Source organism: Tenebrio molitor, chromosome 1 (assembly GCF_963966145.1).
Source record: "Tenebrio molitor chromosome 1, icTenMoli1.1, whole genome shotgun sequence".
In the NCBI taxonomy this organism is placed as follows: Eukaryota; Metazoa; Arthropoda; class Insecta; order Coleoptera; family Tenebrionidae; genus Tenebrio; species Tenebrio molitor.
This window is the reverse complement of record NC_091046.1, coordinates 43843388-43855793: the sequence shown is the minus strand read 5'-3', so window position 1 is coordinate 43855793 and position 12406 is coordinate 43843388. Positions and strand designations below refer to the sequence as shown.

The 12406-nt window shown below is 39.3% G+C and overlaps 1 protein-coding gene across 11 annotated transcripts in view; it reads left to right on the top strand.

Moving 5' to 3' along the window:
* Lar (tyrosine-protein phosphatase Lar) overlaps positions 1-12406 on the top strand; it is a 424567-nt gene that overhangs the window by 228550 nt on the left and 183611 nt on the right. For 10 of the 11 annotated variants that reach the window (XM_069052710.1, XM_069052732.1, XM_069052780.1 and 7 more), the window contains exon 2: positions 6312-6367. The exons of the other annotated variant lie outside the window; for it this stretch is intronic. The gene's annotated coding sequence lies outside the window, so the exon portion shown is untranslated. The remainder of the gene's footprint in view (positions 1-6311; positions 6368-12406) is intronic. 11 annotated transcript variants of the gene reach the window in all.

Below are 12406 nucleotides of genomic sequence, written 5' to 3'. Positions count from 1 at the left end.
TTGATCTGAAACTCAACGGTGGAAGTAATTTATTTTCTTATTTTGGTGGCACAGATCCAAGAAAAAAGTCGTAACAATCAATGTAGAGAAACGTTGGAGATTAGGTGATGCTGTGAAACTACAGGGATGAAGACAACAACGCCCACAATCACTCAGTATGTTAATTCTTTGAGGAATTTGTTAGTGTCGGTGTTACAATTCTAATACGACTAGAGCTGTTCTTGTGGGATAATGTGTTAAGCCAAAAGGAGAATGGTGAAGGAAACAATAAATAGTACTGCTCTGACGGTAATCGACTGAAAATTGGTCTTCAGAGGTCCGAATTGTACGCATCGGATAGATAAGAAAATGCTTTCTTCGAAGTAATCAAAAAGAAAACAAACCAGAGCAGGCGTCGCAAATTATCGGTCATGTCGTTTTATGGACATGAGCGTTCAATGCATGGGCGTAAACATTATGCATTATTATTATTATCTGATAATGGAGAAAATTTATAAAACAAACAAGAGCAACATTTTACATTCGTAAGGATGGGTAATTTGCCAGCTTTATTGCCAAATGCGACGCCATTGGTAAGCAGATTTTTCGGTGAAATATCAAAGAAATGTCAATTTAAAGCAACGGTGTTAATGCTAACCTTTACGCACGTGTATGTAACAATTACCCCAGAATAAGTGGTAAAATGGGTTTTACCATTAAAGACAAAGCATTAATCACTAATTTTAAGTAATAATAGATTGTTCGATAGGTAGGCAACCAATAAAACTACTGTGTATAGCAAATATAGATACGTGTACGATTAAACTAAGACCGACGTTTCGATAAAACAAAAGATGAGCTAGCACTCTTGATTTGTGGTCAGCGTTTTTCCTGGTTTTATTAGCGCGACGTGATTTCTACTTTAAATTAATGATTTAACTCGCAATAAAATGATGATCAAAGTGCGGTTACGTGTTTGAAGAACATGTCAAAGTGTACGCACGAAAAGGGCGATTTGGTTTTGTAAAAGAGAAGGGACCACCTTTCGTCCTTTGCAGACGTGGATGTCGTCAGAATGCGAATTGTGGATACACGAATTGTCCTAATGATGATACGGGAAATATGCTTCGTCCAGCGAGAGATTGGGAGACTTTAAATTGCAAGCTTGTAACCCAACACCACAAAATGCACTAGAATAATTAGCGCATAATTTCAAGGCAAAAAATGTTATTGCTTGTATTTCAAATTTTACACGCGCTAGGTATTACTTTCTCTGTGTAGTATTTAGTGATTTTTATGTCAACGAATCTCTCGCTGCACAAACTTCTACTGATATTTCAGAGTATTTTTATTTGTGTTTGACAACCAACATTAACAACTAGATGTTAATTATGACAATAGCTGTAACAACATATCAAATGGAGAAAACAGTTTAAGAGTTGCTCATATTGATGTGAATAAAGACATTCAAACTCAACGATTTTTTTTAAAGAATGTTTTATCCCATGAAGAATTAAGAGACAGAACGTTGTTTTCTTTGGAAGCACTTCATCGCGATTGGGGTGACACAGGATTTCTTTTACAGGAAGTGACGAAAAAGGTGGAACTTGTTATTACCTATTATGCGAATAGACCAACCTAGAGATTTTCGGAGTTCTGGAGCTCCAAGAGATAACAAATCCACCCATCAGGACTGCTTTACTTTATGAAGCGTACGACACCGACTCTATATTTTAAACGCGGTAGTCCAAGAACCCCAAAGCTTTAATTTTCAAAATATCAGTTTTCACTTTTTGAATAAAACAACAATCACGACATTAATTCATATTTTAATTAATGAATTTTCGACTACCCAGTTATACTTGTCAGTTCATTATAAATTTAAGTGTTTAATTCTGGCACTGAACAACTTTTGTTACTGTCTATTCTTGGCTGACCTTCAACTCCCAAGCACTGGCCTATGTCAATACCAATTCATTGATACCCTGTAAAGTTTTAATTATCGAATAAATTAACGACCGACAGGGCTAAGTAGATTTCTCCCTGCGGGAGATCCGCACAGTTTTATTTTTAATTTACGTTGACAGTACACCGAACGATCAAATTTTTATTCACCTTTTGCACTTTCATATCACTCTCACAGGGTCATACATCAATCTTGACGTAATATTTATTTCCGTTCCCGCATCGGCTTTAAACTAAATATAATTCATATTCGTGGTATTTCCAGTTCGATAGCGTTTAATAATTGATTTCGTTACGTTTCTTGTCGAAAGCTCGTCAAGTTTTCTGGATGCTGCGGGTTACTCGTCGGACGATTGTTTAATTACGCAGGTTATTTTCCCGGTCGATAAAATTTTGCCCAACAATTCGTAAACGAGTGCACCCCGATGACCGGACCGGATAAGGTAGAGCTTTATCGGCGCCAATTTACAGCCGGGGATTAATTATTTAAATTGGAGGGAACAGAATTCAGCGGACCGAATTGTGCGGCGTTCACTTTTTTTCTTGGGCGGTTTTTCGCACGTGATCGATAAAAAATCTGTCGCGGCGTAGGAGCAAATATGGTAACTGTCTAAATTTACTGTCCCATTGTGATTCTTTTGATCCCCTATTTGTGCGATTCCGGCAATAATAAAAGCAGGAAAAAACCGCATGCACTGCAAAAGCTCCCTCCGATCGAGCGTAATACCTCAGCGGTGTAAATTCCATTCGACCGGCCTGTCATGTCCTATATCCTGGATGGCCTATAAAATTCACTGGTTCCTTCGGGCGTCAGCTGCGGGTTTCGCACGGCTCAGACCGCTTGTTCGGGTGGCTTACTCCGAATTGGATGGCGCGTCATGCCAACTTATAATGGGTTAACAGCAGACTCGGTACTCCGATGTAATTCCCGACAGCCTCCGCCCCCGCCCCCCGCATGTGTGCGAAAACAGTGCGTTTATGGGGGCGTAAAAAAATTCATAAAAATTATAATTTTTCGGGAGGCGGCGACCTGGACCGACGTCGGAATTGCCGCATTTACAACCTGGCAGGGCCATCAAAAGAACTGCGTATTAAAAACGCCGAAAGCATACATCTCGCCTGATAAAAATTTATAATGAAGATACGAATGTCGTCTGTCGGATTTTGCGCGTGGGGGCGCTGATGACCGAACGGGGGCGAGGGTTGGGGGTCGCGGAAATTACGCCGGATCATGTGCGGAAAGACGTGTCCAGGTGGCGATTGGGTGCGAATTGTGGTCGAGTTCCGTCCTGTTGGAGTCACGTTGTGTTCACGTTCGATTCAGGTTTTACTTTTTTCTTTTGATATTTTTGTCTAAAAAAGACTGATATCCTAACAAAAATGATCTTAATGAATCAGATGTGACCGACAAGGTCACATTTTTACAAACATTTGCAATACCAGATTATTTTATCGAGTGGGTGCCAAGTTATTAACAATTATAGCGTTGGTTTGAAGCACATGCTCGTACGTATATTTAACACTACGACTGTATCAATTAAATTTTTGAAAAGAATATTTTGCTTTAGATTTTATCAATTCATAAAGAACCATCATCTACAATCTACATCTTTGAATTTTGTGTCAATTTTGTGTGAGTATTTGTATCATATTATGTTATTTAACTAATTTTGTATTTTCTACGTATCTTCTTTTACGGAATGTCTTGTGTTGTGCCAGGTGAGTCAAGTTTTACCGCCCGCACGATTAACCCTGTTAAAAAATTAGTAAAAATTACGAATCTTTAAGGTTACATTCTCTTAATATAAGACTTCAAGTGTGCAATCAATTTTCCCTTATCACTTCATTCAGAGCCATAAAATAAAAAAAATAAAAAACGATTTTGAGCAAGAAAATTTTTTTCGTTCACGCTCATAATTCACAATTAATTCAAAGAACACATTTATGAAATTCGCATCAAAAGAAAATTATTCGTTTTTGAATTATTCCAATTTTAAGATTAACAGCGAAAAATGACCAAGATTTACAACTACAGTATCATAAATAAATACCTCATTGTTGGTAAACATCTGTTGAGAACCTAATTCTTAGGTCCCTAGAGGGTACCATAAACAACCCACGTCAACTTCTTTTGTGGAACTGACCGCCCAATTTAATAATAAATCCTTCCATTTATTTCAAAAACCTATGATTTCAATGACACCAAATTTTTCCTAAATGTTTGAAATGACTCTCAGTGAAAAATTATGTAAATTAATGTTGCGGTTATTGACTTAAAATGAAATATTTACCTGTTTCATTAAAACACACAATCATTCCTGAATTTTTTGAGAATTTTAAATCGATTAGAAATGGGTGTTTTCGCTCGGGCGGTAAAACTTGACTTACCCGGTATACTTCAGAAACTTCAGTCAGCTATACTTGCACCGCACCAGTGAATGTAAACCCTACGTTTTAAAGAAAACTTTCAAAAGGCTTATGCAAAGTTAATTGAAAAAAAGAATTCGTTCCATGACTTTACAGGTTGCGTAAATCTAGACATTTTGTTGACTACCCTGTCAGTTGTATCGGGTGTTCTTTTAAATTTATTCTCAAAGCTGGCGGTGAAGAGTCGATTGTGAACGCACCACTCGCCCGTCTGCAGGATAAAAACACAAACAACGCAAAAAGTGAGGTTAGAATGATTTAAACAGCTGATAATCCGTGGTGCATTCACAATCGACTCTTCAACGCCAGCTTTGAGGATATATTTAAATGAACACCCAATATAGAAGATTTTTACAGATTTTCTTTTTTTAAATCTCTTTCCCACCTCTCTGTGAACATTCATTACATAATAATTTTATGGGGTTTAAATTTGGGGCTTGTTGCGGTCACCATTTGATACGTTCCGGTCTTCCTGCTTTGCCAAAATGTCCTTCGAATTACCGGTTAGATCATTATACTGCAGGAAGCGAAATTTTCACAACTTGATCTCTTTGTTTTCTAAGAGTAATATTTTAAGAACTTTTAGTTTTACAGATCTTTTTTTCTTTTTCAAAAGTCTTCTTCTAATCAAAACACATTTCTGAAAGTTTTTCAGATGAAGAACATTTCACTCCCACGTAATCTATCAATTTCAGTAGGTATATAATAATTCTTTGGGGTCTAAATGTGGAGTTTATTGTGGCTACTTTTTAATACGTTTCGATTTCTTGCTTTGCCCAAAAGTCCTTTGAAGGGCTGTTCGGATCATTATACAGCACCAAATGAAATTTTTGTATGTAACCTCTATTTTTTAACGTGGATTCTATTTTTTTATGTCTCCAACTCCATAGTCAGAAAGGAGTGCAAAAGACATTTTTTTGTTTTTCTAAAATTCAATCATTGTAAGATATGGTCCACCACACCCTCTTATTTTTGCTCCCAGGTTGTCCAAATGGTTTCCATACAGTTTTACACCTTTTGTATAACCACACATTTTGTAATAAAATTACTTACATTTTAAAACTACATTTCACCATTTGTGGTTCTTTTGGCATAAGACCTGGCCAAGAATGTTTTTCTTTTCAATGATCTACTTAAGCAAACTGAGGACAATAAGAAATTAATTAATCGCTACAACAGAAATATCTCCGAAATTAGGCAAAATGACGTCAAATTTTCGACTTTCTTGAAGTTTTTTTTTTAATATTTTGTGCCTTTTATTAATTCTAGTGGTTTCTTTTGACCGTTTTGTACTATTTTGTCTAAATATTACAATCAGTTTAAATGTATTTGACGAATTTACTGTGGGTGAACTGCAGGGTTGAGACTTGGAACACTCTTGTTTGATTTAATTGTATAATAATTGTTACATGTCAATTGCCACTCAACAGTCAAGTGACAAGTGACATTCAAAATGAGATAGGATTCAATTTACCTTCAAGGGCTTTGTTTATCTCATCCGGTGGAATAATAGATAATATATTCAGGTGTTGGAGAAACTAGATCTAGGTTAGAGCATGGTAGTTTGTTGTTTATAGCACCTCGGATGCTCCACTAAGCGATTAAGTTATTATTTTGCATTAAACGAGACACAATGATGCCACTCAGGTCGCAGTTTTTGTGGTGTGAGGGCGGGGGTGGGAGCGATGCCGCCATCTACATGACCGTGCGTCGGCCGGCGTCGGCAGACTAGAACGACGCCGGCACTCTCATTAATGATTCATCGTGTTTGATTAGCCTCCATGGCATTTTTACGAGGTGCGAAAAGGTCCCGTCGAAAGGGCAAGTCGAGCCCGGCCTCGGCCATCATGAATGCAGCCGTCCCCCATTTCTCCCACCCCCCCGCCGCACATTGTATATTCATAAAGCTCGTACGGCGTGTGACGTTTGATTAATTGCAGGTGTCGCGGAGGCGTGTCCGAACGCGGCGTCCGCCACCACCGCTGCTGCCCCCACGGTGAGTACTACATCTATTCAATTTGGGGTTGCACGTACGTGCGTACGTACATTTATTTCGAGATCGAATTGATCGCGTTCGCACGTCAACAACGATGATTAACGTTTGGCTTTTGACGTTTCGACAGTGGCGGCACCGCGGGGGTCGGTCGCAGCCGAAACGTGTACGAACGTTATTGGCGTGCGGAAGCGAAACGAGCGCCGCAAGAAGTTGATCGATGTATTAAATTGCACTTGGATTGCGTCGCGTTCTCGCCAAAGGAGGTATCGGGCAAAAACAGTAATGAAGTGGAGGACTGCGATGTGAGCTTAGGAAACCGGTTCTAATAATTAAATGTCAGGAATTCGGAACCGAGAGAAATTTTAAGCTCTTTGGAAGCTTGCAAGCTCTGTTCTTTCATTTGAAAAGTGCACTGCTGTTCTTCATAATTGTGCGTCGGTCGGGCCTAGCCTCATCCGGGGTGCGCCCAATTAGACCGGTCAGTTATTGTGTCCGACGCTGCACAGCCCAGTGGCGTCGTTTTTGTCGGTTCCGCCGCGTTGTCGTCGGCCGTGTCTCCACCCCCTTCCGAATCGTTTAAACAACCCCCACGGCGACGCTCCAACCCACCGCAAATAATTCGAAATGCGCCAGACTAAGTAATTCGATTCGTCATCGAAACGGACGATGGGAAGTGGCCTTAATTATTTCCCATCTGGTACAGTCGTATCGGCTCGTTAGCATTTCAATGGTACGCAATCAACGTGGAAAAAGCTCTACTATTTTTTACCAAGAACGCACAATAAAAATCGATGTCTGCTTTCGACATTGCCAAGAAATTGATTTCGTTTTGGCCTTTATCCGACGATAATGATAACGAGAGGTCAAGGATCGTCGTCCCATTGTTGTCGGTTCACTTATCACTTGCTGTTTGCCCCCGCATCAATGCGAGGAAATAATTCTGCACTCGGTGGCATGCGATGGTTCGTTCGTTGCCGTCGGGGGCTGCGATATTTAAAATATCGAGCGGGAGGGTTGAAACGAGTCGGTCGCCATCTAGCGGAGCTTTCCAAAACGTGTTGAACGGCGCAGAAGAAGGAAACGCTGCGAGTCGTGGTTGTGACCCCGACTTGCAGCTTCCTGCCGTTGCGGTACAGCGTGCTGGCCGATTGAGGACATCGGTGGTGGCGCTGTTGTTCACGAGATGGCGCTTCACTCGATTTAGCCTCACATTTAGAGAGGGCGCCTCGTGTGCATTGGCGCCTTTTCTAATTTAACGCGTAATCGATACGGCGGTAGTTGATTTGCCTTCACGCTACAGCTTTTTCTTTATTTTGTCGTATTTCGTTAAAAAATGGACGTGTAAAATGTTATTGATAAGTTGACGTCTGGAGATTAACGCCGTCTTGTGGAATTTGTGCGATGCGACGTTACTTTCATCTGTTCAGTGTCGGCGAGGGGATTACTTTTTAACACTGTAGAGTGTAATGAAGCTCGCAACAGTTGGCTAATTTTTAATTAAATGTCAAATATGAAGGTTTTGTGAGTCTTTAGGGGGCGCCATATTGCGTCATTCAATAACTGCCACAAAGTAATGAAACAGTTGACAAGTTCAGTATTTCTCTTTTGTTTTATGTTTCGTCGTAGTTCTGGAGGAATTGAATTTTAGGTGTACGACACTTGGCGTATTCCGCATAAATATTGTTCAGTATTCAGATCGGTATATTTTTGCGCCTAAAGTCTGGATTTAACTTCCACCGTACGTAATTGTTCCAAGGCACACATAGTTTATTTATAATTTCAAGAAGTGTTCACTTAAGTTATCAGAAAAGAACTTAAAAGCTAACCTCAGAAAACTTAATTTTTATTCTCTAACTGAGCTGAAGAAGTGAAAGATAATACGTTGACGCAGCCGTTAACTATCCACAACTATATACAGGGTGTTTCTGAAATAGGTACATTAATTTTAACTGGTAATAGAACTCGTCAAAAGGAACAACTTTTCTATCTACAATTTTGCCGAAAAACGATGTTTAATTCCAAAAAAAAATTGGAGAGATTTTTCACTAAAATAGCCCTACGCAACTAAATACTGCAATGGTTAATTGAGATCAGCGCTAATATGAAAAAAACATCCATTTTCATCCAGAAAACGTGTTTAAACGCAGAAATCGAAATTCAAATAAATCTACCCGTATAGCAAAAAATCCACTTCGTAAGAATCTGGTTGTTTCACGTTTTTAGGTAGCTGGGTTTTGGAGATATGAACGGTTTTAGGAAAATCTTTCCTATTTTTTTAAGCCATTACGCAACGTTTTTCGCCAAAATGGCAGAGAGAAAAGTTGTTCCTTTTGATGAGTTCTATTGCCAGTTAAAATTAATGCAGTTATTTCAGAAACACCCTGTACAATATAACAGGGTGTCTCACAGAGTGTGGTATATATTTAAACCTGTAGTTGGTCCGCAAGTGAAGGTCTTCAAATAAAATTTCAGTGTCCTAAGTTTAACCATGCGGGCACAAGAGCAATTTGAAAATGTTGCCAAAACCGTTTAGGAACCGCTGGAAACGGTCAGCGGTCCTCAGTAGTGCATTTCAGTAGTTTGAATGATCTCATATTTTTTTCTCACTAATTTTTGTTTTAAATACGCTTAAAGATACTTTCACGGTTTGCATAATGCATGGTTTGAATATATACCATACGCTGTAAGACACCCTGTATATTGCGACATATCATTTCTTACGATTTTAAAAGCGCTATACTTCCAGTCATGTATGTACTCTATAAAAGACTGGATGATTTTATTTTATATTTTCCTTTTCTCTTACGATGCACTTAACTCTTATCTATTTTTGTCTCTTTAAGCTCAACTCCATTTGATTTACTCAACCCAAGCTCCATATATCGGTATATCTATTTTTTTTTTTCAAGAAAGCGAATTCTTTGTAAGGGTCTCCAATTTTATTTATTTATTTAATCAGTAAGTCCATTGCACCGTAGAATGTAGCACTGAAATGTGATACATTACAACACAGTGTAACATATTTCCCTATGACATTTTCCGTATCTTTCTTTTTCAATTTTCTATCTTGTGTCAATCGTCTTGCGTAATTCCATTGGATTTTTCGTTTTTCAGGTTTTCCTGATTTAATGTTTTTCCTTTTTTTTACTTCTTCCTTTCTCTTCACGCTTTCCCTTGTCTTTGGAGTCATTTCCTTTTGTCTCGTGACTCTCGTGTGCCTTTTCTTTGCCAAGTCTTTTCATTTATTTCATCCTTGCTTCCTTTTAGTCAGTTTTTTTTTTGTGATATTTTTGGAAGATGAATTATTCTTCTTGCTGAAGTTTCCTAATTTTTGGGTCTCTTTTTTTCAGATCCAAATTTCCTCATCAATTATTAACTTGCGGAATCCCATTTTGAGTGATTTACCTTTACCTATTTCGTTTTTTGGAATTTTTCCAGATTTGCTTAGACCTCTCTTTCCTCTCTTGTCGGATAATTAGTTACATGGATTTTCCGTCCACAGTTTCGTAGCTTGCTTTTATTACTCATGAGCATGACCATCATTTTATCTCTCTTGTTGTTCAACAAACATGTTTTTTCTCCCAGTTTTTTTTTTTGCAGCTTCTACTCACTATCAAATTTTCCATTCCTTCTTTTAATGCTTTGGGATTGTTTGTGTCTCTTTTTGCCCTTTGGAGTACATATTATACTTTTCCTTCTCTTTTCTCTCTCAACTTTTTCTATCCTTTTATTTGATATCTTCACTTCTTTCTCTAGAATCTCGATTTCCTTGATTGCCTTTTTATTGATATCTTTCAGTTATTTCATTTCTTCCTTAAATTCTTTTTGTTCGGTTCTCAGGTTTCTTATTTCTTCTTGTGGTGTTTCATCTCTTTATTTTCTTTACCTCAAGTTTAACTAATAATTCAACTGTTCTTAAGATTTACAAAACAATATATCACAGCCAAAAGCGTTCGGAATTATAAAATACTAACTTTTTTTTTACTAATAATTGATCTACTTTCTAATCTTGATTGCATAATCTCGTGCTGTTCAAATCTTTTTACGACGAATTCAACACTTTTTTTTGGATTTTCCAGTTCGTTTTGTTAGAAAAACCGTTCGGAATGCTTTCTCCAATTAATCGACGGGATCCTATTATCCCCGGCACGCGATTAACTCGACATAAAAAACGCTGCCTAACAGTCCATTGTCCTTGCTGCAGCGTCGCCGACTAACGGAAGGGAATTTTCGCGCAAACCCCCTGGACATAAGTCAAGCTTTTACTCGCTAATTAGTTGGCGTCGGTGGAAAAAGCTTTCACCCGCTCGCGCGGATCCGGTGGACGGTTTGCGTCTTCGCAAATGATAATTAATTAGGCACTGAGGGCGATAGTTCGCAACCGGGGCGACCCTTCTCCAATAATTATTTCTTTAAGGGAATCGACGCTTAAACGTCTGATTAATTACCCACCTAAAGGTTTGCGTCTTTGAATTTCATTAGCGACCGTGTTCCGTTTTAAGCGAATCAATCCAATTAATTAATGCTCCTTGCTAGATTAGTTTTGTTAGTATTGTCTCATCTGTCCTCTCTCGCCCCCGCCCCCGATCGTATTTTAACGGACTGTTTGAGCGTTACGCCGCTTCCTAATTAAATAGAGTAGGACCGGTGGCGGCGGCGTTTTTCAATTGATGCCCCCGCCTCTTATAGTTTCGCCATCATCGTAGGAAAATGTCGGGGGATGCGAGGCCACCTCCATCCTTTTCGGGATTATTATTGCGTTTGACGTAGCTCCTCGAGTGGATCCGTATAAAGCTCATTTCTGCAATCCTATTAGTGTTTTCCATTATATATAGGTCCCGGAATTACAGTTTCGTCTTGCCTACACGGTCCCGGATTGTTTTCCTCCGCCGGAAAACTTGCATTCCGCGAGTTTTCTTCGCTTGCAGATTGTAAACTCGTTTCGCGCGTGTGTGTGTGTGCACTTTATTTATTTGCCGAGCGAACGTTCATATGAATTTTTCATTAGGTCGTTTTTTCGCTTTGTGCTGCGACTTTATTTTTTGCACCCTCTTGTCACACGAATTCATGGTCCTGGCTTAACTTAAATATTGCAGGAATTCGTTCTAATCCCCCCGGTCAAAATTAAAGGGTTTACGTTTAATTGTGAAATAAACGCGGCCATGTCTTCCGCCTCGGGGGCGGAAGGCGACGCCGGCGCCCCTCTCTCTTCGTGCCTCTCTTTTCACAAAAGCCCCATCCCGTGCGAAGTACTCGTGAATAGTTGATGTCGAAGGGCGATTGATAGACAAAATAAAGTTATTAGGTTACTCCTACGAGGCTGCGCCTGTTTCAATAACCGCAATGGAAACCATTTGTCAAAAAATGTTTATTCGATCCTGTCGAGAAACATTCGAAATTATCATTACCCGAGGCGTGTTTTCCGGCGATAATATCAATTTCTGTTTTGTTGAAAAATTGCTTTCTCCAGTTGCGTCGTTCATAACATAATGGGGGAGTATTTATGAAACGTTGTGTTTTTGTCGGGGCGCGTGGGTGGATACCATTCTATCTAGGTAGGTGTCTTTGGTGTTCATTTTGAATCGGCATTAGTGGGGTGCGAGCGAACGAGGAAAAATCTTGCGCAAAACAACGGAAATAAAAGAGAAAACAAGTTCAACGAACTGGATAATAATGGAAAAGAAATTTGGAACGGAACGGGCAAAAGAAAAGAAAAGGGGCCAGCGTGGAGAGATGTAACAAAGAAGTTATGCTCAAGTTCCAACATAAACTATTCGGAGTTGCCGAGAAAATCAAGATGTGGAAAGGACAATCGCGAAGTGCAGCAGCTTGGAGGAAATCTCGAATGTGTCTTGGAGATTTGTTTAATTTGTCGAATCGTCTCCCGCGACCGCTTTTTTCCTCCGACCGGTTCATTTGCGTTGCCGGGTTGATAACGCAATTAGCGAAAGAGTGGACGATCCGTTTTCGTTGATGTGCCAAGTTTTCCCCCCGGAAAATCGGTGAAAAGTTAGCCGAGCAATTACTCAGACGAAACAA